The sequence below is a fragment of the Oreochromis aureus genome, linkage group 23 (assembly GCF_013358895.1).
Source record: "Oreochromis aureus strain Israel breed Guangdong linkage group 23, ZZ_aureus, whole genome shotgun sequence".
Taxonomy (NCBI): domain Eukaryota; kingdom Metazoa; phylum Chordata; class Actinopteri; order Cichliformes; family Cichlidae; genus Oreochromis; species Oreochromis aureus.
The window spans coordinates 33,136,743-33,162,360 of record NC_052963.1 but is presented as its reverse complement, the minus strand read 5'-3'; the positions used below and the strand labels follow the sequence as shown (position 1 = coordinate 33,162,360).

The 25,618-nt window shown below is 39.9% G+C and overlaps 1 protein-coding gene across 5 annotated transcripts in view; it reads right to left on the bottom strand.

The window, feature by feature from the left end:
* LOC116312983 (LIM domain containing preferred translocation partner in lipoma) overlaps positions 1-25,151 on the bottom strand; it is a 180,364-nt gene extending 155,213 nt beyond the window's left edge. The window contains exons 1-2 of one of the 5 annotated variants that reach the window (XM_039606737.1): positions 24,966-25,151; positions 17,388-17,459 (exon numbers count right to left, since the gene is read on the bottom strand). The gene's annotated coding sequence lies outside the window, so the exon portion shown is untranslated. Of the gene's footprint in view, positions 1-13,581; positions 13,650-17,387; positions 17,460-24,768; positions 24,846-24,965 lie in introns of those variants that run through there. The other 4 variants (XM_031730525.2, XM_039606736.1, XM_031730526.2 and 1 more) reach the window with 4 other exon arrangements.
* Positions 25,152-25,618: the final 467 nt, after the last annotated feature.

The following is a 25,618-nucleotide window of genomic DNA, read 5'->3' as shown; positions in this document are numbered from 1 at the left end:
GCAAAGAAATGTGCAATCTTTTTTTGATAGCAACTTAATAAAATGAGGCAATTTCACTCAATGTCACATCCATTATGATAACTTAGGTTGAAGTATTTTCCAAGGAAAAAAGACAATGAGCTAAATGCTAAAATTATCAAAGCCATTAACTGTTCAGATAGAGCACTTTCCTATCAAACAGAACTGATCATCCAAGTACATTAGACCATTTACACAATTCTAAAGAGCCACAATCTGTCAAAGAAAAGTAATTTGGGTCCTGAAAAGCTCTTTTTTTCCCTCGTCAGGTTACGACAGATGGGATTAAAAGTGTTTAAAAACACTGTACACACATCACCTTTGTTCTAACCTTCAACTCCATGCTGCACTCTGGACCACTTTGCTGTTTTTAACGGGGTATGTGATGTTTGCGAATGCTCACGTTGCACAGCTGACCCAAACTTGTCACACAGATCTGCCAGGTCTGAAGCTGGGTCCATTTCCTCTGTGGACACATGCTTTCTAAGTGCTCCTACAACGGACAACTTGATTGGGCCTTAATGTTTACAGCCCGAAAAGGTAGACCAAAGCAATGAAAAATACATATCCCTGTAAACACCTTGCCCTTTTCCCTGGGCTTTATGGTGTATTTATAACCACTTCTTTCCAGCACTAGAGCAGAGTGAAAGCCATGTTCAGATTAAATTAGCGCACGGCACCCTTTTCTGAACTAGGCACAGTTCAGGACCAGTGGGCTTGCACGAATAGGCCCGAGGGCAGACTCAAGTGTAGGGAAAATAACCTCGATAAGGAAACAAGTGGCTTCTTTGCTCTATACCTGACATGTTAACCGCTCGTGAGAGCTTCACCTGGACTAAAAAAATAAGACTACAGACTTCAGCTCCAGGTTTGAATTTGTAATTACACCTTTCGTAGTATAATTACTAGAGATGGACCGATCCGATATTATGTATCGGTCCGATACTGACCTAAATTACTGGATCGGATATCGGCGAGAAATAAAAAATGTAATCCGATCCATTAAATATCAAAAAAACACCTCACAAAACTTGCGACAAGGCGTAACTCGGCTCATAACCGTAGCATGTCGGAGCAGTGTGCCTCACGTGATAGAGCGGCTGTGTGTATTTGTAGCCTCTACCAAACCAGCATTTCATCTAGAGGAAGTTATCCCAGAGAGAAGTAAAGCAAGTGTGTAAGTTCATCTCTGAATGTTTGTAAAGCGTTCCCATGTTAAGCTTAACAACCGATATATGGAGCGACTGACTCTCTCTCTCCCTCACCTTCCTGCAGCTACTTCAATCGTGAAACTGCTTAATGATCAGCTGATCGGCTTTTCTGTCGCGAGTCCCTCTCTCTTCTTTGTTTTTGGTCCACTTTGCACCAGAAAGAGGAAACCAGCGGCGGAACAACAGCAGCACGTTTAACCTTGATAAGCTGTTGTTAGAATTTATTTAATATTACTTTCTACACCAGGATCCTTTTCTACGTAGCTGACGGCTGGTAACTGTGCAGGGGCGGATCTAGCAAAGTGTAGCCAGGGGGGCCGATAGGGCATTAACAGGGAAAAGGGGGCACAAAGACATACTTTTCTTTCTTATTCTCATTTAAAATGCCTAGCTTTTAATAAATAATTATCTGAATCTTACACCCAAAGTTTTAATCTGATGTAAAATGTATAGAAGTCCATTACTGTATATAGTAACTGTTAAGTCTAATATACCCTAGTAAGCTATAGTACTTTTTTTCTTTGAGAAGGTACCATCTGTGAATTCTGCAATTCTGTTGAAGAAAGATGTTGAATCTATTTAATTATTCTTGAAAAATAATTTATTTCTGTGCATTTTTTTTTCACCCTGCATCAAATTAAAGTTGATTACATCGATTAAGCATCATGAGGTGGAGGGTGGGTGGTTCCCTATTTTTTTTTGCTGGGAGTTTGCAACCCTATTAGTTAGGTTGCTTAATATTTCTGCTAAGTACTCTTTAAAATACCAGAATAGGGAGGATTAAGTTTATTAGATTGATCAGTGTTGCTGAACTATGAAATATTTTGGGTGCAGTGTATTTTTTACATACAGGTATAACAGAATAGCTTTAGTGTTATTGTTTATTTAAACTTGAGTATGAACTTATACAAAATGCAGCAAGATATTAAAAAAAACAGTTTTATTGATTAAAAAACACACTATATCGGATTCATATCGGTATCGGCAGATATCCAAATTTATGATATCGGTATCGGTATCGGACATAAAAAAGTGGTATCGTGCCATCTCTAATAATTACACAAAGTTTCAATGATAGAATTAAAAACTACAAACCCTTTGCTGGGTCCTTGAAGAGTAAACAAAATGTACCAGGAAAAATAAAACGCAAGCTGTCTACAACAGATTACAGTCCCACTTCCTGTTTAACATTAACTGCATTTTTCACATTTGTGCGGACACATAATGTTCCTGTGCAATTACAGATTACTGCCAACATTATCAGACTAAACTGTGATCTCGTTTACAGTCTTTATGACTGTTTAACTGCTTATCCTTGTAACCCAGTTAGACTTTTGTTTAGTGAGATTGTCACTTCCTTTGATCTCGGCAATAAAGGTGCACAAATGAGGAGAGCTGCATCTGCAGCTCGGAGTTCCAGAAGTAAAAGTAAAACTGGTGTGTGAGTGTGTTTTCAGACATCAATTGTCAACAGTTGCCCTTCCACACACTACATGGTCCACCTCAGACTCCTTCTCACTGATGAAAACGCTCTCTTTGATTTAGGCGAGGGTGGGACAGACAACACCCACTCGCTCACTGCGAGTTAAACAGGTCATTCCCTTCCTCTGCACGGACTTTGTGCCAGGGAGCTGGCAGATTAAAGATTGTTTGTACTCATGTCTGTCTGCATCACTTGTAAATTCACATGTACACACTTTTTTTTTCCAAACTGAGATTTTCTTTAAGGAATTTTGGTCACACCTGTGTATAAGTGTATCTTCAGGCACACACACATTCAGACAGTTCCCCCTCTAAACTCCCCGAGTTTTCTGGAAAGTTCCACTCTGCTTTTGGGAATTTTCCACACCTGTCCACAGGTTGCCCCCACCAAGTGTCACCTAATCCCCCCACCTGCCTTGCCTGTTTAATATTGCCTTGCAGGGACCAGCCTTTCCCGCCTTCCTGTTACCTGTTTATGTTGTTTGCCTACTAACTGGTTTGTTCTCCTGATTATACCTGCATGTTTCAGACACAAACCCTAGACGCTGAATATAATAACAACCATGCTGCATTGGGAAAACTGCATCTCTGCACGTCCCTCCCTCCTGTTCCCTACTTCCCCCTACGAACCAGTCCCAAGTCCACCATCACAGACTCTCAGACTTTTACATGCATCTCTGATAAATATGAGAGGGCTCAGAGCTGTCCCACTGAGAAAACCCCTAGAGCTGGAGGGCTCTCTCACAGACCTTTTAAACCAATATGTTCAATTTCTTTCATGATACAGCATTTGTAGTCCTTGCATTGGCCTGTCTGTGCGGGTTCAGTGTGAGGGTCGATCCCCAAACCGCTCCTTGTATGAACTAAACCCAAAGCACTGCTGGTTTATCATTTCATATTTATATGCAAGTAAAGAAAGCATGTGTAGCGAGACCAGTACTTTCCCACTGAGGGTTTGTAGTGAGCTGATTATCTAATGATCTATGGAGGCATTCAGCAGAGCTGGAGTAAACTGGTTAATGGTTACTATGCTGGCTTGAATATTACTGACAACAAAAGGGAGACTTTCAGTGTTTTAACAGAATTTTTTATTTTATTTTTTTTAAAAAGGCTCCTTCAGAGAAATGGTCCTCAACAAGAAGCAGCAAACTACACTAATCTCCTTTAAATTAAAACTGACTCAACTTCCTCTGAATAATCAACTGGCCCAGAGTCTAAAAAAAATTATCATGTAAATATACATAACACAAAAACACTAGATTTGCTTCACGCAAAGTAGAGCTTAGAGCTGATGTTTTATGTCAAAGCAGTTCACACACTGAAATGTTGATCCACTGATTTGCTGAAAGGTGTAAGGCCTTAGTGACAAAGGGAAAAAATCTCACACCATTTGCTTTGGTTGCAGGTAGATTGCCACAATTGCCTGTATTTTACACTGAAGATACTGAAATGTCTGCAAAACCCTCACTAACCACAGAGCAGCCTTGAAACATGAAAAATGTGACTCAAACCACAAATGCAGAACATTCACCTTCAAAATAACAGTTATAACAAACACATTTCAAAAGGTGAAACTTCTACTTTGAAAGCAAATGACTTTTAGTTCCTGTTTGTGTAGCACTGTTCACTTTTGAACCACTAGTAGTTTGTAGTTTGTGAGTGTTTGCAAACAGAGTGACAGGTCTTCTATACTACAGACAAGCATAGCAATGTGCTAAAGCAATCGCAAGCAGGATTTCGGTGCTGCACCACATAACCCACTGCGACCAATTACCAACAAACTCCAGCAACCAGTCGCCAAACAGCCACAGAAACACACATTTTCCTCTGCATCTACTGGTTGCCAGGGGGATGCCAACTAGTCTCCAAGCCTGTGTGACTGAGGCCTAAGTAAAAGTGTAAGGGATTAGACGAGACCTAAATAATGAGGGCTCTCAAACACTTAAGTGGCGTTTACACACCAACACAGCTAGTTGGAGACACCATGGACAAGTAGTCTTTCCTGTTCACCTGAATGTCACATGTGTAGTTGGTGGGCTGTAATATGCAGTCTAAGCAGAGAGGCTGTGGGGCCACAAAAAAGGCATGAATGCAGATGTCTGTTCAGAGCCACACTGAGCAAAGGGCATGCTAGAGGAAACCAGAACACAGCTATTCCTGTTTATAGGTTACAAAAACATCATCTTCAGTGTTAGATCATAAAAGACTGGCCTGTGAGTGACAGCCAGGATCAGTTTCTCCTCCAAAATCGTTGCCAGTATCGATATCATAAATCCCAGCCTTCTTATTTTTGATGAGTCAGTCAGGGAGAAGTGACAGTGATGAGTGCTGTGCTGATCCAAATATTTAGAGTAGCTGAGAGCACAGTGAGCATCACACACAAAAAAAAAAAAAAACACTGAAGGCATTTGTGTGTCGTCGGCTTCAAAGGATTTGTAAATAAAAAGGAAAAATGCTGCCTGACCATACGACCGTGCGATGAGAGCCACAAGCAGCTAAATGATGTCAAAAGCTGGCACAAAAGCAACCTGAGAAGCAAACAGTAAGGGCCAGACAGGGCTGGCTTTCAGTTACGGGACTTTTTAAAATAAGAGGGAAATTTTCATAATATATCAAATAATGACTGAATGTTTGGGGGGAAAAAAATTTAGATGAGTCATCAAATGTTCTAGGTCAGCTTGTACTACGCCTCCATGGTCCATCAAATTAGAAACACTGGTGTCATATTCACTGCTTTTAAACCTTTGCCCTCTTAACCGCTCTGACAGATTAACGTGTAATAAAACACAAAAATTCAAAGTATGAAGAGTTTTTTGTGTGTCAACAGAGAAAACTGCCCCTTCTCACCGTTCAACCACACGAGACTACCGTTCCACAAAGGAGACGGGGAAAAAATAAAGTTTAGTTGTAAACAAATACTGATGTCTCATCATATTTATTAAAACCAAAACTTGAAAATAACCATTTTTCTTAGAGATAAACTCTAGATACTAGAAAAATGCCCAAGGCTTATTTCGCAACGCTTTAATCATCAGCATCAGAAAAAAAGTTGCATTTACGCAGACTAGAGCTCGAGGCCAACAAGTGCAATCCCTGAAAAGTGGCAAAACAAATTTAGGGCTTTGGTTAATATGGCTCTTTTTAATTTGATCCTTCTACAACAAATGAAAGTTGGGCCAGCAGAGGGTTTTAAGAGATTAGGGAATACTTCTAATGTACTGGATCTGTCTGATGATAACAAAAGTGACCTCAGACCTGACATAGAAGGCCCCCTTTCACCCTGAGCTTAAACCTATCAGGGAGCTTAAAACAACAACAAAGCCATATTATGTGAAAGCGCTGTATGTGAGCACCGAGGGAGGCTGCACATTGTTACCAAACTCGCATTGCACGCAGCAGTATATAATGTAAAATTGGATAATCCATTAACCAAGCGGATTCTAGGCCAACTCACTAAGACCTAGAGCATACCCTTTGACCCCTCATGTATTATATCTGACATGTGAATAGTGCAAGTAAATGCAAATGTGGACCCACAGAGGAGCTTTCTCTTTATGTTATACGTGGAAGTCCCCTCCACCTCTTCCCAAATACTTGTAATAGCATTAAAGGTGCTTTAGAGTCTGAACCTTGTTGCATTACTGCTCTTATCTCTGCGGATAAATGCTTTCCATTTAGTTAAGCCATGACATTTTATTTTTAAATGTATATGTTTGTTGCTATATCGTTTTTCAGAATCCAATAAAGTTCAATCAGTATTATTACCAGACAAAATAAAGAATTACCATTGAGGTGATTTTTAAATACATAGCAAAGGTCACTTTCTAGATGCCACTTCTTCTTCTTTTTTTTTCTTTTTCAATTTAACTGTATTGTTGGACTAGAACTTCAAAGTTAGCACTAGTTTAAACATTTTCACAAGCTGTCAGCGTTAATCTCGTTAAAATGACGTTAACGCCATAACCGCATTAACGCGGCAAATCTCCGTTAGCAAGTTAGCGCGGATTGCCCCGTTCGTGGGGCTGCACGGCGTCAACGCGTTAGCGTGGTTAGCTCATCAACGCATTAGCACGGTTAGCTCGCCAATGCGTTAGCACGGTTAGCTTGTCAACGCATTAGCACGGTTAGCTTGTTAGCGCCGTGCAGCCCCACGCACGGGGCAATCCGCGCTAACTCGCTAACAGAGATTTGCCGCATTAATGTGGTTATGGCGTTAACATCATTTTAACGAGATTAACGCTGACAGCACTAGTTTAAACAGTATTACAATTTTCATATTCTACAATATCTACACACAAAAAAAAAATAATACACTGAGAAAATTAAAGCCATTAAGTTTGGCTTTGAATGATTATGAAATTGGATACTAGGTAGCATTTTGTTTCTAGCTAGGGAGTTTATTGCTGTCTTTCTGTGTGATTTTACAGAACTTATGAGACTTTATTCTCTGCAGATTTTAATGTTAATTATTTTACAGTAAATAAATGTCATTGTTTGCTCTATCTGAAGGTGCTTCAGTGGGAGGTTTTTCTCTGGGATGTGTTTGTTTGGATCCATATCATGGAGAGATCTTCAGCACATGTTCCCATGGATGTCAGGTAAAAGTCATCTCAACAGTTGACAACCAGTCATCTATTTCCTCAGATGCTTTCAAGCTCTTTTACAAATTTCTCACATTTTTTTTCTTGAAAACAATAATAAACAATTACATTTGTAAAACTTCTATGATTCTGATAGGACAACAACATTACAGGTTTGTCTAGCTTCAGCAGAGACTCACGTTTCCAATCTGTCAAAGCTGTGCTGTCAAAGCAAACATCCTTTTCACCTGATAGAGCTTTGTTTGCTTCAAACAAACACCTCATATCTGTAGCAAATAGGGGAAAACCCTGTTTGCAACAGATATGGCCTGAAATCAAAAGACATCAGTTCCTGAAAAGAAGCTACCACGTTAACACGAATAAGCCCCAAATCACAAGTCGAAATCAGAAGATATATTTGCTTAATCCCAAAACATTACATACAAGTACCACAAAATGGCCTTGAGGGTAACAAATAACCTGTCACGCCTCCGTTTTGCATACACAGCCTGCTTCTCGCAGATACAGAAAACTGAAGTCGTGATGTACGGGTGCATCGGGGACGAATGCGAGGTTACGTGAAGACTCAGTCCCAGGTGTAAGCCGGTGGAGTGGAGACAGCGGCTTCCAGTCAGGATAATGATTTGGGTCAGTAGGTAACTACGTTCCTAGACCACGGGGGACTTGTTGCCAATTAATCCTGCCAATGAGCCAAGTGGGCACGGGAGACTGATAAATGCAGCTCTTTCAAGGAGTGATGGGGTAAAACTTCAACTGCTGACACCACAGTCGGAGTTAAAATGACACAGTAAGATTAGGAATTGTACCGAGCCTGACGTAATGGAAAACCACAACTCTTGCCAGTCAATTAAGCATTGTAAGCATTGCCTTAACTTCTCAAACACTGGCAGAGAGCACTGAAATCCACTCCAAACACAAAACCCTGAAACATCAGGTTTTACCAACCACTTCCTCTCGTGCCTACAGTTCCTCCTCGACTTTAAATCAACCTCAAGAGAGAGGTTTATGCTATGGTATTTCCCCCAGTCTCATTGACTTTATGAGAACAAAGGCAACTTCTGGGCAACAACAGACTTTTACACACAAACACACACAAAAAAAATGTTCCAAAATGTATGAGTCTGAATCCGATTAAAGAAGTTTCAGGTCATTTACAGTACTAATAATAAGCGTTTCAAATCGCTTGGTTTCACAGCATACAAAGGTAAAATCTGAATTCTTCATCCTGTCATCATTCCAATCTGTTTTATGTTTTGGACTTGAAATATTCTGGCACCTCATTAACAGCCCCGTGTTTTGCCAACTGCATGCTTCAGTAATTTGATGGTCTTTAGAGGCCAGCATCTGTCACTGCATGCCAAGCAAGTGTAAAGTGTCCCATTAGCCTCGAGCTTCTGTCTAATCTGAGATTAATCATTTAGTGGCATCTGATCCTAAATGATTGGGGCGCGCCTCGTCCTTTACTGTGTGAAATATTTACTGTTATGACAATGGCTCCTCTCCACGAAAAATCAAATCGGTACTTCTCACCTCAACTTGCTCAGAAACAAAAACTTGTTCTGTTGCGCTGCAATGCGCAGAAATTCTCCCACATTTTATGAATATTTTCTGAGCTGCAGGCCCTTGAAGTACACGAGGAGGGGGCAGGGGCTTAAGATTTAACGCTCTTTAATTCATGTCATTCTTTCCAGCACTTTTTGAGCCTTCATCACCCCCTTTGGGAATCAAGATGAATCATATGAGTATCATGACCATCACTTATATATGTGAATAAGATTAATGACATCTGTCTATTATATAGACACCAATGTTTTTTTATTCCATTTTGCCACCCTAAGCTACATTTGCTTAAAGTCTTATAATAATACTAATAGAAACAGTTTTAATATAAAAGGAATCACGGCTAGAAAAAGAGTCTTGGGTAAAGATAAAAAAGGAGACCTTTCAAAAGTGAGGGCCTTAAATGCCTTGAAGTTTTCTCTAGTGAATTATCCGAAATCAGATCAAAGATCCAGGTTACCAGTGGCTGTTTCTGTTTCTCTACGTCACAGACATTAAACCGTTGCAGTTTATTCAAACTATGACATATTTCATCATCCTGATGCTCAGAGCTGGTTATAGAAAAAAACTGTTCTGATCAAAAACAGATCTTAGCTTTAGATTGTGACACTTGGAGTGGGTGTAAAATTGATCTGGTTGCAGATTTAAACGGAGCGTAAATGTATTTTTCATCCCTGAAAATTTCGCATGGATATCTCCTGTACTTGTGAAGTTATGAGGCTCAGACGTGCCAGAAAAAATACGAATTAAAGGCTGATGCTGACGTTTGAAACTGGACTCAAGAAAACATTTTAGGCAAGAGGAACTTCCGTGGGAACCCTTTCAGGAACTTCATAGTTTGATCAAAAAAAAATTGTTTTGTTTTTTTTTTAACTGTGGTTCATGCCTCCAAAAAAAGTCCCTGCTCCTCAGCGAGTCCCTTCTGTGTTCCAGAAACTGAGAAAGTATAAACTAGTAGGAAAAATCAATAGAACAAAAGATGGGAATTTCAAAAACAAAGGGCAGCAAGAGCACGAGAGGGAGAAATCTGACAATGTTTTATTCTACTCAAGCAGAAAGCAGTGCCTTAAAAAAAAACCAAAAAAAAAAAAAACCAAGTAGTCTCAATAAATCATTTTAGAGATGGGCCTCCATTCTTTCCTTTCAGCTCGCCCTGATGAGTCAAATTTTAGAGTTTCCTGTATTTATAAGCCCTAAAGTTCTTCTCTTTTTCCCCCTTTTTCTTCTCTTTCAAAGGGTTTTTGTAAATGATCAATTAAAAGTACGAAAATATATTCAGCTTCTTTTTTATGTTAATATTTACCTCTGGAAAAGGAAAATCCTGTCAGAGATGGCAGTTGGCCCAACATAGAACTGATGACATTTCTGAGTCAAACTGGATCAGTAAGAAGAGATTTTAGGAAAGAAACGTTTACCAGTAAAACTGGACTCGTTTAAGTTGGAATAAATATCCGATTTAAATAAGGACACATCATGGTGATGTTCGAAATATCAAGCTAATCTGGATCCAGTTTTCCTCCTGCATGCTGTGCAGTGAATTTTCAGTTTAGGCAGAGGTATGCACACACTGACTGCTCTTGTTCTAAATTTATAGGCAAACTAAATCTAACAAATTGAGGAAAAATCCAAACTTGAACTTAAGAGAACACAATACATGGCCACAGGCCTCGGGAGCCGAGAGTTCACTGGCAGCGTACGGAGGGAAAGTCTGAGCTCTACAACAACACCAAAACACAGTAAATTTAAGCAGAAGTTGGAGACTCGATTATTATGAAATATGTCAGCGTATGCCTGGCCCAGGCAAGTCAACACAAATCTGACAACATGCCAAACACGAAGGTGGATCACAACATTAAGACCAGGGTGCGGGCCTCTTTTTGTAATGGGAACGCAGACAATCAATGCAGGCAAAGTGTTGAGGAAAACCTACTTCAAAGTGCCGAAGAGCTTAAACTGAGGTGATGATTGGTGTTCAAACATGATAAAGGCCACCTGCATGCTGCCAAATCAACAATAAAATGAGGGGCGCGGCCAAAGCTTTGACTTGTCCTGAAAAATAATGCGTCTGAGATTGTTTATTGACTCAGCATGAGTGCGAGAGAAAGAAAATTCAGCCTCAGCTGCGAGGAAAACCCCTAAATCAAGATGCCCAGCCATATTCTGACATATGAATAAAGATTTGCGTATTTTGATTTTCCTCAAAAAGCACACATTCCAAAGCTTGACTAATTCCTGAATATGTCACGTCCATCATCGCTGATGCCACAGGAGAAAACAGGAGCCGCACTAAACATGTGTGAGTTTGATCTGCACTCTAAAGGTCTAAGCAGCACAGGAAAATGGCTGTAAAGAAAACATCATTAGTTACAGAGTAAACAGGAGTTCAACAGAAAAACAGAAAGCAATCAAACCCTAAAGTGATTCTCCTTAATAGGAAAGATAATCTCCTCCACTTTAGCTTGATTCTCCTCAGCTCAGCTGGTTCCTCAGTGTAATTGCTCCTGTTAATCATGCCTTAATTTGTTGACGAGATTCATTTGGAAGACTTGACTTTAGAGAAAGAGAAAAAAAACGACACACAATCTCCTCCAATCTGGGTGTGCCAGCATCTTGAAATTAAGGATACGCAAAGAAGAGCGAGACCAGATTAAGTCATTTTAAGAGTATTAGAGATGCCCCTAAAGACTGATGTAACACCGTGATCGGCGTGTGTCACTGCTTATTAAACCAGCAAAACTGATCAACCATCTCATTCTTCTTAATAGGAATACTGAAGAAACTTCTGTTTGTCCCTCTTTACAGTACTTTAAACTCTTTTTTTTTTTTTTTTTTTTAAACGTAAACATCAAAAAAAGAGTTAAAAATCCAACAAAACACATTACCCGGTGTAAGAGTTGTAGCTTGTTTATAATAAAAACATCATAAAAATCCCTAACGCTCACTCCCTGCTGGCTCACAATCCAATAAAACCCAGGGCTGGAGCTCAATATTTATTTAAGATAATTATAAAAGTGGTTGAGGTTTTTTCTGCTTAAATTTTAGAGCTTCCCTCAAGGAGGTTTCGTCCTTCCCCCAAAATCAAGGGAAAAAATACATTTTTATTGGTTAAATAGTCAGAAATTACACTAAAGTGTATAAACTTTTGCTTAGCAAGATAACACAGACTTAAAATTGTCTTAAATTTCTTCAAAAAGACCCTGATTAGAGAGTCATTTTCCTATAAATATTGATGCCACTTTACAACTATCATTAAAATAAACAACACTACCACCTAACCTTACCATCTGTATAGTTTTTCATATTTATATCCTGTTCATAGCCTGTACATAGCTTGTACTCACTACAGCCTGTACATACTTATAGTTATAGAATATTCATAACATACTTCATACCATGTACATTATAACATACCATAATAGACCCATTTCTGTAATATACTTACATATCTATATTATTGCTAATATATATTGTAATATATCTATATCATGGCTAAAGCACTTCTGGATGGATGCAAACTGCATTTCGTTGCCCTGTACCTGTGACATGTGCAATGACAATAAAGTTGAATTCTATTCTATTCTATTCTATTCTATGCTAAGCCAGGGCTTTTGATTCTCCTTTCATAAGGTTCCTGCAATAAAAGCACAATTGACCTTTAAGCCAACCAGTCTGCTTTTCAGTTACTTAAAATCTCAAGTTAACAATTATCAGAATTATTACATTAGAAAATAATTGGATTCTCACTGTACGTATAATGCTTGCCATCACTGAGCAGCCCTACTAAATATCTGTCACCAGATATCTCAGCACACCCTTAAAGGTCACATGTCTGACCCCCATGGCTCAGAGAAGTTTTTTTTCCCACAAAGGTGGAAACTACTTAACATTAAACGGTGTAAATAATCATTTCAAACATATTTTCAGTGGCATGTAATAAAACACAAATTAAAAGGAAACATTTACGCAGGCAGTTTATCTCTCAGGTTAAAAGGCTTACAGAGTCCCAGTGTAATTTAGAGATAGAAGTAATTAGATAATCAGACCACACCATCACTAAAATCAGCAGCCTGAGCCCTCGCAGCAAAGTAAAATCATTTACCTCTTGCTCGACTTGTGAAGTGGAAAAAAAACTGCCAGGCAGCTGCCATTAAGTGTTTGAAGTGTGAAAGTAAGAGCCAGGAGGGAGGTCAGACCTGTTAAGGTGTAGCTATCAGTAAGAGTGGCTGTTTGCAGAACCAGAATTCTTCAATGACCTGAGCTGCCCCTCACTCACTCACTCACTCACACTCAACCACAGGACAGCTACAGGAAAACATACTGGGCTATTTAAAAAGTTCTGCCCCAAAAATGTGTGTTCGGTTTGGTCAGACATAACACGTTTTTTTTTTTTTCTCTCTTTTGCATTTTTCACCTTCATCTCTAACTTTCTGGCATAACTGAGACATCTGCGTACAAAGTCAGTCTTGCAGTCAGAAAAATGTGTCACCGCAGCGCTGCGCTCATCTGAACTTTTTAAACATTTTCCGAAAATATCTGGTGAGCCAGAGAAACAATCCAAATCGATCCCCTCACCTTTTCATATTATGATAATAATGATAAAGGTTTCCCAAAAGCAGCCGCATTATATGCAAAGAAATACATGTGTGAAACAGCTACTTAAGCTCCTTTTAAGTGATTATATTATAAATTAAGCACATAATGATACTCACAGTTTCTCTTTAGATCACTGAGGCACACAAACTGCTAGCTTCACTAAATGGCAGTGACTTGGAAGACTCCTCTCACCCCCAGAAAGCCTTGTGCAGCTGAAATGACTCACATCCCCTCATCCAACCTCTGTCAACCATCATGAGGAGGTAAACACTTCCAAATATGGAGAAAATATGAAGACGGTATTGGAGGGCAATATCAGTTTGGTTTGCTTTTAGCTTGGAATGCCATACTCTGTGAGCCAGAGTCACTCCACGGAGCCAGTTCTGCGGTGCATACCTTTCACTTGAAATAATAATGATGATTGTAGAGACTTTTCACATTGTTTTGAGTTGAGTCTGACCTAAGATGGGTGACACTGTGTGTGCTCTTCTATTTAAAAGAATATAGTTTAAAAAAGGAAAGAAAGAAAAGAAAAAATGAGCGGCCTTAAAAGTACAGGAATCTCCAAGAAATGCAAAATAAAGTGAATATCAATATAATTCACTCCCTATTAACCAGGAAAGCAGGGCCAGATTAGCAGGTAAAAACAGCCCACGTGCTGTGAGGAGCGGTCTTGTCGCACAGATTGTCTTCAAGTGATTAAGAGGGTGTAATTAAAGTCTGATTACGCCCCATGAGTGCCATAGGTCAGCCACTAAACAGCCGGTAGGAGAACATTACAACGCCCTGCATGGACTGGAAGTGTATTGAGGAGCAACTTGGCTTGAGAGTGCTCATTTCCTGAAACAGCTCAGCCCACTTCATTCAAATCCCACAGGAGAAGACCATTCACTGACACTTCAACATACATTTTCTGTTTTAGTCCCCTAATTTCTAATGCGGGCAATCGTTTTCTGTAACAAACTTGATAGAAATCTGACTCAAAGTCAGTCTAAACAGTTAAATGAGAAGTCAAAGCTTTCCCCTCACTAATGCCACATATGTAAATAATGTGCACCTGAGATGTCTGTGACACGAAGGGTCTACAGGGTTAAAGTAAAGCTCTGCCCTTTTTTTTGGCATTTGCATTACTTTTATAGGAAGCTGAACTCCAAGTGCATGTTTGGAAGGATATTAGAAGAGACTGCTAAATGGGGCCTCACAAGAAGGCAGCTGCAATGTAAACACAGAAGAGCCTTAAAAACTTCACGACTCATTTTTGCAAAGGCACTTATAAGCCAGTCTGATGCAACTTCAGTCTTTGCACAGAATTTGAAAGCATCAGGTGGCAGCATGGAGGCGCACCCAAGCTTTCCAAAACAAATCATTAAGTAATACTTGATGATAAATCTCAAAGCAAAAATCAGCTGCCTGTCTAGTGAGTGGCCCTCCTGGACTTTAGATGGTAATCCCCATTCTGCTTTGCAGCCTTGTGAGATTGACACGTTGGAACTCCACCTGACACAGGTGTTGGTTACAATGACCCTGCAATTCACAGAGGACAGAGAAGACTCCTACAGCCAGCATTCGGCCATGACAGTCTGATTTTTTCTTGATTTTGGCTTCTAATGATTATGCAAACAAAACAATCACTTTTTTTAACATTCATTTTGATTATGAAGTTCACCACTTTCCTTTACTGAGGTGTGTTTTCCACCCACATAAAGTCACTTGCCGTTTAGTTCAGCTCAATCCAAGACAATTATAAGACACGCTTCAGTCAACAAGATCTATCTGAAGGAAGAAATGTTCACAAGGCCGCCTGCAGCTGTCACTGGTTTGAAGAAGTTCATCGGCTCTCTGTGCTTGTGTACAGGTTCATTAGACACCTCAGACCACTGCCACTTGGGGTTTTTCCCCATCTGAACCCACAGACATCACATGGAAGACTGTCTGGAACCAGTGGTTTACCTTGTAAGATATGCTTTATGGTCAAAATCATTCCCTAAGTCTGTGCTGGATGAACCTAAGGAACCTAAAGGTGTGTCCACCATATCTGCTATCGTCTTGTTCTCAAGTTATCACAATATATAAGATTTTCAGAAACCTTACCCTGACCTCGAGGTCGAGGTCTCTGAGATTTTTGGTAGATGCATCTATGGTATCAATCTGAAGCTCCTACATCGCCTCATTCTCCAGTTATCGCAATCACAAGACTTTTAGAAGATTTGATCTCTGTCCTCTAACCTTTGTCCTTAATATTGAGGTCTTGGAGAATCAAACTCATCTGAGATTTTTAGTAGATATCATACCATAGCATCTTCATTTAAAAAGCTTTTTAGAACACCCATAGCTGACACAAAGTGCTGTACATTGAAACTAACAATAAATAATATGAATCATTTAAAAAAGATATGCCTGTGATATCAGTTTGAACCTCCTACAGTGCTTTATTCTCGAGTTATCACAAACTTAGGTGTCCACGCTGCCTGCCTACCCACCGAAAAACAACATCAGTCTTTTAAGGCTGAGGGGTAAAAACTTTCTGGACTGAAAGAAATCAACTGCCTGGTAGGTTGAAGCATGAGACAGGAAGTGCCAGAGCCAGCTGGTTAGCAGGAACTGAACTTTCAACATAACATAAGGGCGAGTAAATCATTGGTGGCATCACCCTACCAAAGTAATGTGTATCAAAACATATTTGGGCGACTGCTGAAACACGACGGTGGCCTGCTGGGGTAAAGTCTGCGTGGGAAACACTGAACTTCTTCAGACTGGATTCAATCTTCTGCCTATGAAACAGTGTGAGGGGAAAAATGAAGCCATTTGGTCTCCTTTATCACTGGCAGACTCACAATCAAGCAAGGTAATAGTAAGGTCAGAAGTCAAATGTCACATAATGTTTGGATGCAAACTATGATGACATATTTAGAATCTCTATATATCAGTAAGTGTTGCCAAAACAAACAAAGTCAGGGGTTTAAGCGTACTTTTAATAATAAAAGACATTTTCTGAAAATTTGACCTTATTTGAACTGCAAAAGTGCAAAGAAACGTGATATTTAGATTTCCTATACACCATTCCCAATATGACTTTATTCTATCAATACAAACAATGGCAGTAAGAGATATAGTTTTAAATAGCATTACTATCACTTTGACCTTTAGATCATTTACCTTGAAGGAAAGGTAAGAGGTCAAATCTGACATTATATTTTAAGTCATTTATATTGTACCTGATACCACAAATGTCCATTTCCAACCAATAAATCAATAAGTTAACCCTGACGACCTTTGGTGGATGCAAGCCAAGTTTTGATGGATTGTTAACATGACTCCACTCTACACCCCCACAAAGTTGATAATATTTCATTCAAAACTTTTTGAGCTATTGTGTTTAAAGATATAGAAATGCTACCAAAAACATAGCCTCCTTTGTGGAGGTAATTAAGATGATTCCAAGCATTCTTTTTTTATTCGTAATGCCTACATTACCCACAATGCACATCCACTACCAAAACAAGTTGGAGAATGCGATGTATTATGGAAGTGGCGGCTAATACGTTAAGTTTTTTCTTACATTTGCACGACTCACTTGCCTCCACGCTAAGGCTTGCTGATAAGTGACATTACACCTGATGTACAAAAGCTCACGAAGATAATAGAGCAATAACAAGTTCATAGGAATCCTCATTGGAAGGAACACAATGATTAACGAGTAACTGCTTGTACTGTTTAACACTGAGCCCATCATAAAAGCTTCATTGTGGGCATGCTGTTTTTATGGTAGAACATGAAGTTCAGGGCCAGAACCAAGTCCCTACATTTCTACAATGTGGAAAGTAGTACACTTAACCTTCCAACCAAGCTTGACAACCCCGTGACAGAAACCACAGCAACATGTAAAAAGGTCAAACTCAGCAAAGCAAAAAAGCTCTCTTACTTTTTCTCCACTTTGACGTCGCTGTAGTGTTTCTGGAAGACGATGAAAGCCGTATGTTGAAGTCAGTTGACACTGAGAAATAAAAAAAACTCAGTGTTACTCAAATGGATTACACAACTTTAATTGTGCTATGCAGGACCCACACTGGCATGGTAAGTTGGTCCTGTCATCTCACAGACATTTTTTTTTCCCATGACTGTGTTGTTCATCAGCAGAAAGATGAACCTTGGGCAGGCTTCCTATAAATCGTGTATGAACCTAAGCGCTGGTTGTCCATTTAAATTTGAGTCTGTCAGGCACCTGTCACCCCTCTGGGAGCAATACTTCATAGCAAAGATGTAGAGCGGGGACAACAATGCTGACAAGTGACACCGCAGAAAATATTTCACCACAGCACAACAATTATTTAGCAGAGAGAACTAACAGACTAAAATTCAATATAAATGCACTCCTGACAGGTGAAGGACCAATTTGTTTGCACTGGCCATCATGTGTTCAAGTTGAAGCATCTCATTACTTTGAAGGGATTAGGCGTCAAATTTAAGACACTACATACTCCAACAGGCAGGTTCAATGAGCCTGGCTGATCTGACTTCCATCTGATGGTACCAAACCAGTAAGAATGTTGAATGTCCAATTTATCCAGCCAAAATTGGAGCAAAACTAAAAAAAGGCTAAAACCTAATTCTGGATTGAAAGATAAAAGGGTGAAAAAAATTGTGATAATATTTTAGTCCCTCCAAAACAGTCATACTGCGAGGCTCAAAATTAAAATCATCTTGCAACCAAAGACAGGCTGTGACAAATTTTTTTAAGCTTCAAAAAACTATTAACTAGCCAACAGTAATGAAGACTGTAATAATGGAATAATTAACATGGTAACTTATTTATATTCTAATTCTTATTCATGGTAACTGTACATAGATTTTCTACAGGCTGAGGTCACATGGGCAAAAATATGTATGCTACAAACACATTTACAAGGACTAATTTCTGTATCGCTGCATTTTAGACTGGTTTTGGCCCATTTACCAGTGACTACTCTGCATGTCAAACAAAGAAATTACACAATCCATATCATGCTTTTTATCAGATGAGTTACTTGAACTATATTATCTACTGATAATGTCAGCTTGTTGGCTCCATAATTATGGGATCTGGTTGTGTAACTGTGAAAGAGTTACTGACAAACAAGATCTGCATGGTGCCCTGGTGAGGCATCACAGAGATCTGATCCATCACATTTATCAAATCTTTTAAATCTGGAGGTCATGTCATCGTATGATAACTCAAAATGTTTCTGTAGGTACTTTTAATATATACAGTATTTGGCTTTTGATATGTATGTATGATATGTAAGTGCTCCAGAGCAAAAGTTTCCCAGGGTTTTCTGAAGGTCTTCAACGTTTTTTTTGTTTTACTAATTTTCAGTCCAGTCTTCGTACCTGACCATTTTCAGATGAATGATATTTTGGTTGTTTGTTTATTAAGCTACTTAACATTGATCTATGAATCATTCAAGGATAAGAAAGGCACCAAACTAAATGGATGGACTGCTGTTGGGTCTATACATAAAAGCAAAGAACCACTTTTAATTTGTATTTTTGGGGACTTTGTTACTGGAAGCCTGTGGCAAAAAATACATTTGTTCCCATTTCTTTTGCAGAATCCATGAAAAATGCCAAAGAGTCGGCATTTTTCATACAGTTGGTATACAATTGGATGGAAATAAAATTGTATTTTTGCACCAACAAGGTGATTCTTAAATAGCAATTAGCTTAAATCTTGGCATATCTTGGAATGGGGTGCAGCTATCTATAAAACACGGTAGAGGCTCTGTCAGGTTTTGGGGCTCCATTTCAGCCAGTGATGTTGTACTTGTTACAGAAAGTACAGTTTTGATCCGCACTTACTATGATCCAAAACACACTGCCAATGATATAAAATCACACCTGAATAGAAAACACACAGTGGAACACTATCAGTCATGGCCTGGCTTCCCTAGAGCCTCGACCTCAACATTACTGAAACAGTGTGGGAGGCAGAAACATCCATCTACGAAGCCTGGAGAACTATTCCTGAATACTACTTAAAGAAACAACAGGAAAGCTTTCCTGAAAGTGTTCAGGCTGTGCTGAAGAATAAAGGTGGTCACACCAAATACTGACTTTCAAGCTTGTTGGAACTGTAAAAACTTTTTGACCTATTTACTGTATTCCCATGCATGTTTGCACATCTTTTAATAAATCTGTTTCCTAGAAAAAGAAAACAGAACTATCAATGGTGGCTTTTGTACAGGCCCATCTCTACACCCCATCTCTACATTCTGATATATGAGCAGTTTAAACAACACCTGTTTGCAATAAAACTTTCAAATAGTTTCATTGCTTTAAAAAAACTCCTCAATAATGTATACGAATCTAAAGCTATGGAGCAGCAAATCCAAATAACCAGAGTGACCCAATTGAAGACATTAAACAGCAAACTGATGACTTGCGTCTCCATGAGATATAAAAATTCTACCTTTACGTTACTTTTTGTTTACAATTTGTGCTGAATGGACATTAATTATATACCGTAGACTGCATTATTAGTAGTAGCATTGTCTGGGCTCAAGTGTGTATTTCTATCTGAAATCAACACTCATAAAATTCAACAATCAAACAAATACTGCAAGTACTTACAAAATAAAAATCCCCCTGAAATGGTTTTAGCTTTGAAGGAGCCCTGCAGCTGTAAGGGACGACCCCGAATTATCCTACAGGATTCTTTTGGATTAAATAAGAGTCAGATAGAAGTATTGGGAAAACCAGCCTACTAAATGTCACACCCCAACCTGAGAGAACAGCAGAAGTCTTAAACAGGCACAGACATGTAATGCTATGCTGTGTAGGTTGCATCATGGGGCTGGTGGGGCTTATCGGTCCCAGACGATCTTTGGTGTTCATTTAACATATTTGCATTAATTTTATTGTTTTTTGTGCAATAACAATAAACTCATTCGTCATCCTTTAAGGAAGTTTCTTATAGAATACATGACAATTTTAGTGCTAGCATGTCTTCTCAAAAAAAGTATAACATTTAGACATTAATGTGTTTTTTAACCTCTGAAAAGGAGGCAATGTGACTGGTTCAAACTGGTTTGTTTGTTTGCTTGTTAGCAGGATTACTTAAAAGGTCATGGAAGGATTTGTCTAGAGGTGGAGCTTGACCCAACTTCAAATGATGAGTTTTGAGTTGATTAAGATCTGGATGCAGATTCAGAAATTTATGGAGTATGAAAAACTGGGAGATAGTGTCTTCAGCCACTCAAGAAAACATCACTAACCCATTCAGATCCAAATGTCCTTCAGGATCTAGGGATGGGAATCAGGAATCTAGTAATTCAGTTCCTTGGAATTGTTAGTCTAGCTGCCTGTTGATCCTGCTTAGTGGTCCCAGTTGCACTTGCGCTACAATCCAATGATTTCAGTTCACATGGCAGTGGAGGAAATAGCAGCGCAGTCTACAGCGTTGATATGGACATAACTTTTTTTTTACTGCACAAAAGGACAAAATGCATGACAGTAAAGTGGAAACTGAATAAAGGACAGAAACAGCTGCATTAAGCTGCTAACACAACTTCGGCTTTTTGCACAGACACCATACTAATGCTAAGCTAGCCAGACAACAATGCAAACACTAAGTTAGTCAAGAACCCAAAGTTAAAGCTGTCTTTGGACCGTGGAAGGAAGCCAGAGTACCGAGAGATGACCCACACAGACACAGGGAGAACATGCAAACTCCACACAGAAAGGCTCTGGCCTGATGGATTCGAACCCAGGATCAGCTTGCCATGAGGCAACAAAGCTAACCGTCATTCATAACAATGCTAATTGTAATTAATTATCTGCAGCCTTAGAAGATTTTTTTAAAGGCTTGTAGACCTGCTGGATGATAGTAAGTGTTAAAAGACCATCTGGATATTGTTATTTAAATGAAATGTTCTAAGTGTTCATTCCCAGTGATCCACGCTGGATTTTGGTTTATCATCGATTATAGAGGTGGTGTTTTCTAAAAGCCGTGCTGTATGAGTATGAAAAACTGCTGCTGTTTCTTTCAGAGAAGGACATTCTCATTAAAATATGCCAAGAAACACAAACAGTGGAATAACTTGACTAAAACTACCAGGGGGGGCCAAGGCTCAAAGGCAGCTGAGCCACTCATCTTTTAAGTTTAACATCATCAACGCTGTCAAACGAGTTCTTTTTAGCCAGAGATTTTAAAGACAGTTCCGTTTAATGTTGCCTGAGTAGAAAATGTGTCGGAGCGACGCAGATGTATTCAGTTTGATGACAGCTCTCCCAAGGGACCTTGGTGTTATTGATTTGAAATTCACATCCAAGTCAAAGCTTGAATTCAGTCTTTTAAAGAAGAAAGTGAGATTTATTTTTCATTCCAAGGCAGAACAATACCTACAGCCTGGACCAAGATTCTTGTTTCACTCACAAAGAGGAAGATGATGTCAGACCCATTTAGGTATAAAAGGGTTCAGTTTAGTCAACTTTCTGAGGAAATCTTGAAGCAAAATACGGAGGTATTGCCTCAGTACTGGTTACGTCAACAGACCACACATTTTTAAACATATCTGCAAGGGAAAAGTCCATGTCTCTGGCCACTATTTGCACAAGCACTCCTCCCCGGTCTACAGCCTGGCTTGGTGTACACTACGGATGTGCATGACTCATTATCTGACAACTGAATGTTGCTGCCCTGTCCAGTCACCGATACAAATATTAGTCGGGTAAACTAATTTTTCATATTTTATTGATGTACAACACCAGTTAACAACCGTTTTGGAGATGTTGCATCACCTATGACTATCCGATTCTGAAACGCTTTCAAAAGGCTGTTAACCACACAATGTAAAAAGCAGAGACCCATACATTTACCATGAAACAATCTTACATACAGTGCATCTGCATTTTAAAAACACACAACAGCAGAAGTATATATCCCACTTATACTGAGACAATGTTCCAAGACATGTGGTGATCTATGGATGCATTAATACAACCCAAAGATGATCACAGGACAGATATTTAGCTGGAATGACAGCCAACCGTTTTAACAGGTACTGCAACACAAGATAGGAATACAGGACTATAGAGAGGCCATCACACATGATCATAAAATGCTTTCATTTATGCTTCTAAGAAGAAAAAAAGGATGCAGTATTTTTATTCATTATGCGATGCTGGACTTTTAACCTGCCTAGTTTGTGTCTGTGCAGCAGAAATGAGCCTCCCCTGGAGGATGTCTGGGCTCTACCTTAGAGAAAGGGTGAGGAGCTCAGTCTCTCAGAAGAGGTTCAGAGCAGAGCTAATATTCCTCCACATCAAATGGAGTAAGGTGAAGTGGCTCACTGACTAGATGCCTCCTAGACAACTTAGAGGTGAAATGTTTCAAAGATATCTTAAAGGAAGGACACTCTGGAGCAGACCCAAGACAAACTGTGGAGATTATGTCTCAGTGTCAGTTCCACAGGCTGGAGGAGGTGGCTGCGAGACAGCTGCCTCTATGACCCAGGACCCGGATAAGCATTAGAAAACTGCCACATTGATAGTTTCAGTTTCAAACTGTAAAATAATTACACAAACGGCTAACAAACAGTCACTTGAGCTTCCAAGTCTCAATAAATATCTACACCAATGCCTGAGGCTGGCTGTGTTGTTTACAAAAGACTAAAACTGTTTGTCTCTTCAAGTTGATTCATTCTCTTCCAGTCGATGGGAAAAATGGCGGCAGGAGCTGGAAACACGTAGCAGACGACAGCGGTGCCCAAAAGGCCAATTGCAGTGAATGCAGGCTGATCTGATACATGTGTATACAAGGTTATGGGGTTGGACTTCATAAATGTCTGCAGTTACAATGTGCCACCACCATAAAAGCATAAATCCAACATAATCCCCATGGCAGGCAGGCATAACATTGACTTTTGTACTATATTCCTTCATTTAAATAATTTAACAGATGAAAAAATGATGGATCATTGGGCCATGTCTTATCTCATAGTATCATACCCCCCCCCAATAGAGTGCTTCACTCTCAGACTGCGGGCTTACTGTGCGTCCTAGTATATTTAAAAGTAGAATGGGAGGCATACCTCTTATTTTCAGACCTCTCTTCTGTGGAACAGGCTTCTAGTTTGGATTTAGGACACAGAAACCTTCTCTACTTTAAAGTTTCACCTTAAAACTTTACGTTTTGGTGCAGCACGTAGTTCGGGCTAGATCGGGTGACTCTGAACCCTCCCTTAGTTACACTGCAATAAACCTGGCTGCTGGAAGTTTCCCATGATGCACTGAGTGTTTCTTTACCACTCTCTCACCACTTTGCATTTAATCAGTTTAATCTCCAGCTCTCTGTCTTTTATCCTGTCCCCTTTGCCTTGCGCCCAGCGTCTTGTTATGCCTGAGGTTTCTTCCTGTTAAAAGGGAGTTTTTCCTTCCCATTGCTGCCAAGTGCTTACTTACAGAGGGTTCTCTCTCTATCATTGTAGAGTCTTTACCTTACATTATTAAGCACCTAGTGGCAGCTGTTGTTGTGATTTGGTACTATATAAACAAAACTGAACCGAACTGACAGTGGTGTATGGTTTAAGGATAAAAACTTTATTTTCTTCCTTGTTTTTTTCCTCGAGTGGGCCCCAACTGTGCTCAAAGTGCCCACTAGATGATCCACCCAGGATGGGCGATAGTGAGATGCATAGACGTTATAATGTGGTGGCGCTTATGGTAAAGCGAAAAAAACGTGACCACGCTCAAAAGTACCTTCACCTGACAGTACAGTCAAAATTGTCACTGACGTCATCAGCGGCAACATAAAGGCTTCTTTCCAAAGTGGAGAACACAGATTCGCATTGATAGCTGTTTTTTGGCGTGTCTCGCCTTTAAAAAGTTTGACTCCCCTGCTGTGAAGGATACTTGTGTAGCAATAACGCCAACAAAGCACAGATGTGTTACTTTGTAACACACGCGGCTATGAAAAGTACTCGAACAACGTGGCGAATCCGAGACAAACGACTCCAACAAGCAGCAACAGCGACGATACAAATAACTATTTTTTTAGTAAACGGAAGTTTCTGGGCGCTCTAAAGTAAAAAGCAGCGACATGTTTCCCTTCTGATGGAGGGCTCTGTGGGGGCTCTGGTGTCTTCCGCATTGCTCTGCAGTAAACCACTGTGCTAAATCTAGGAGCCCCGCAGAGACGCCCCGAGTCTCGTTTAGCCAAATGAGCCGCTTCACAGTGTTTGAACGTGTTTTCTGTGCATGACTGAGTCCAGCTCGGCACCAGCTAGCGACAAGTTAGCTCTGTTAGTTTCCCCGTGTCACAGTCCTACCGGCCCGGGCTCTGGTACCGAGTCCACGCCCTCACTGTGAACCCGTCCGAGCTGCAGTAAAATCCACACTACATCCCAACAAGGCCGAACAAAGTGAGCACGAACTGCTCCAGAGCCGGGTTCTTAACAGCCACACGTCAAACTGCACCGGAAACCGCCCGTATGTTTGAAAAGGTGCGACGTATAGTTTCACTTACCTCGCTTTCTAGGAAACCTAACACAGGGGCTGAAATCCCACCAAAAAAAGTGAAAACTACTTGATCCAAATTCTGGGAGAGTTGTAGGCAGTGACGTCACGCTGAAATTCCAGCTCGTCTGAGTCAGTTCAGAGGTTTGCCCATGTAAGGCAGCAGGCCAAAACAGCACGGCCCTCAGTGTGCACACAGCTCCGGTCTGTGCGCACAGCTGCACGCTGCAGTCAAGCAAAGGTCCACGCTGGAGGCTTTCTCCTCAAATAAACTGTCATCCTAATAAATACTGAAAAAATTGAACCGTACCGATACTTAGAACCCTTAAAATGTAAATGAAAGTAGAGTGTGCAGTGATTTGGTGTCAAACATGTGGCCTGGGGGCCAGAAGCGGCCCTCCAAATAAGGGTCCGGTTTAACTTGTGGTATTTGTTTGCATATTCCACTCTCTTTATTCGAGGTGTTGTTGTCATATTGCACGAACAACAGCCTCTGCCTGCTAGTATCTGACATCACCAAAAACAAATAAATAAATAAATAAAAAGTTTATTAAAAAATAACACAAAACTATGTCAAGATCATCTTCAGCCAACAATACAAAATACGGGACAGCCTTGAGTCTATCCCAGGTTTTCTCATGGGCTGTATCACTACAAAAGAAA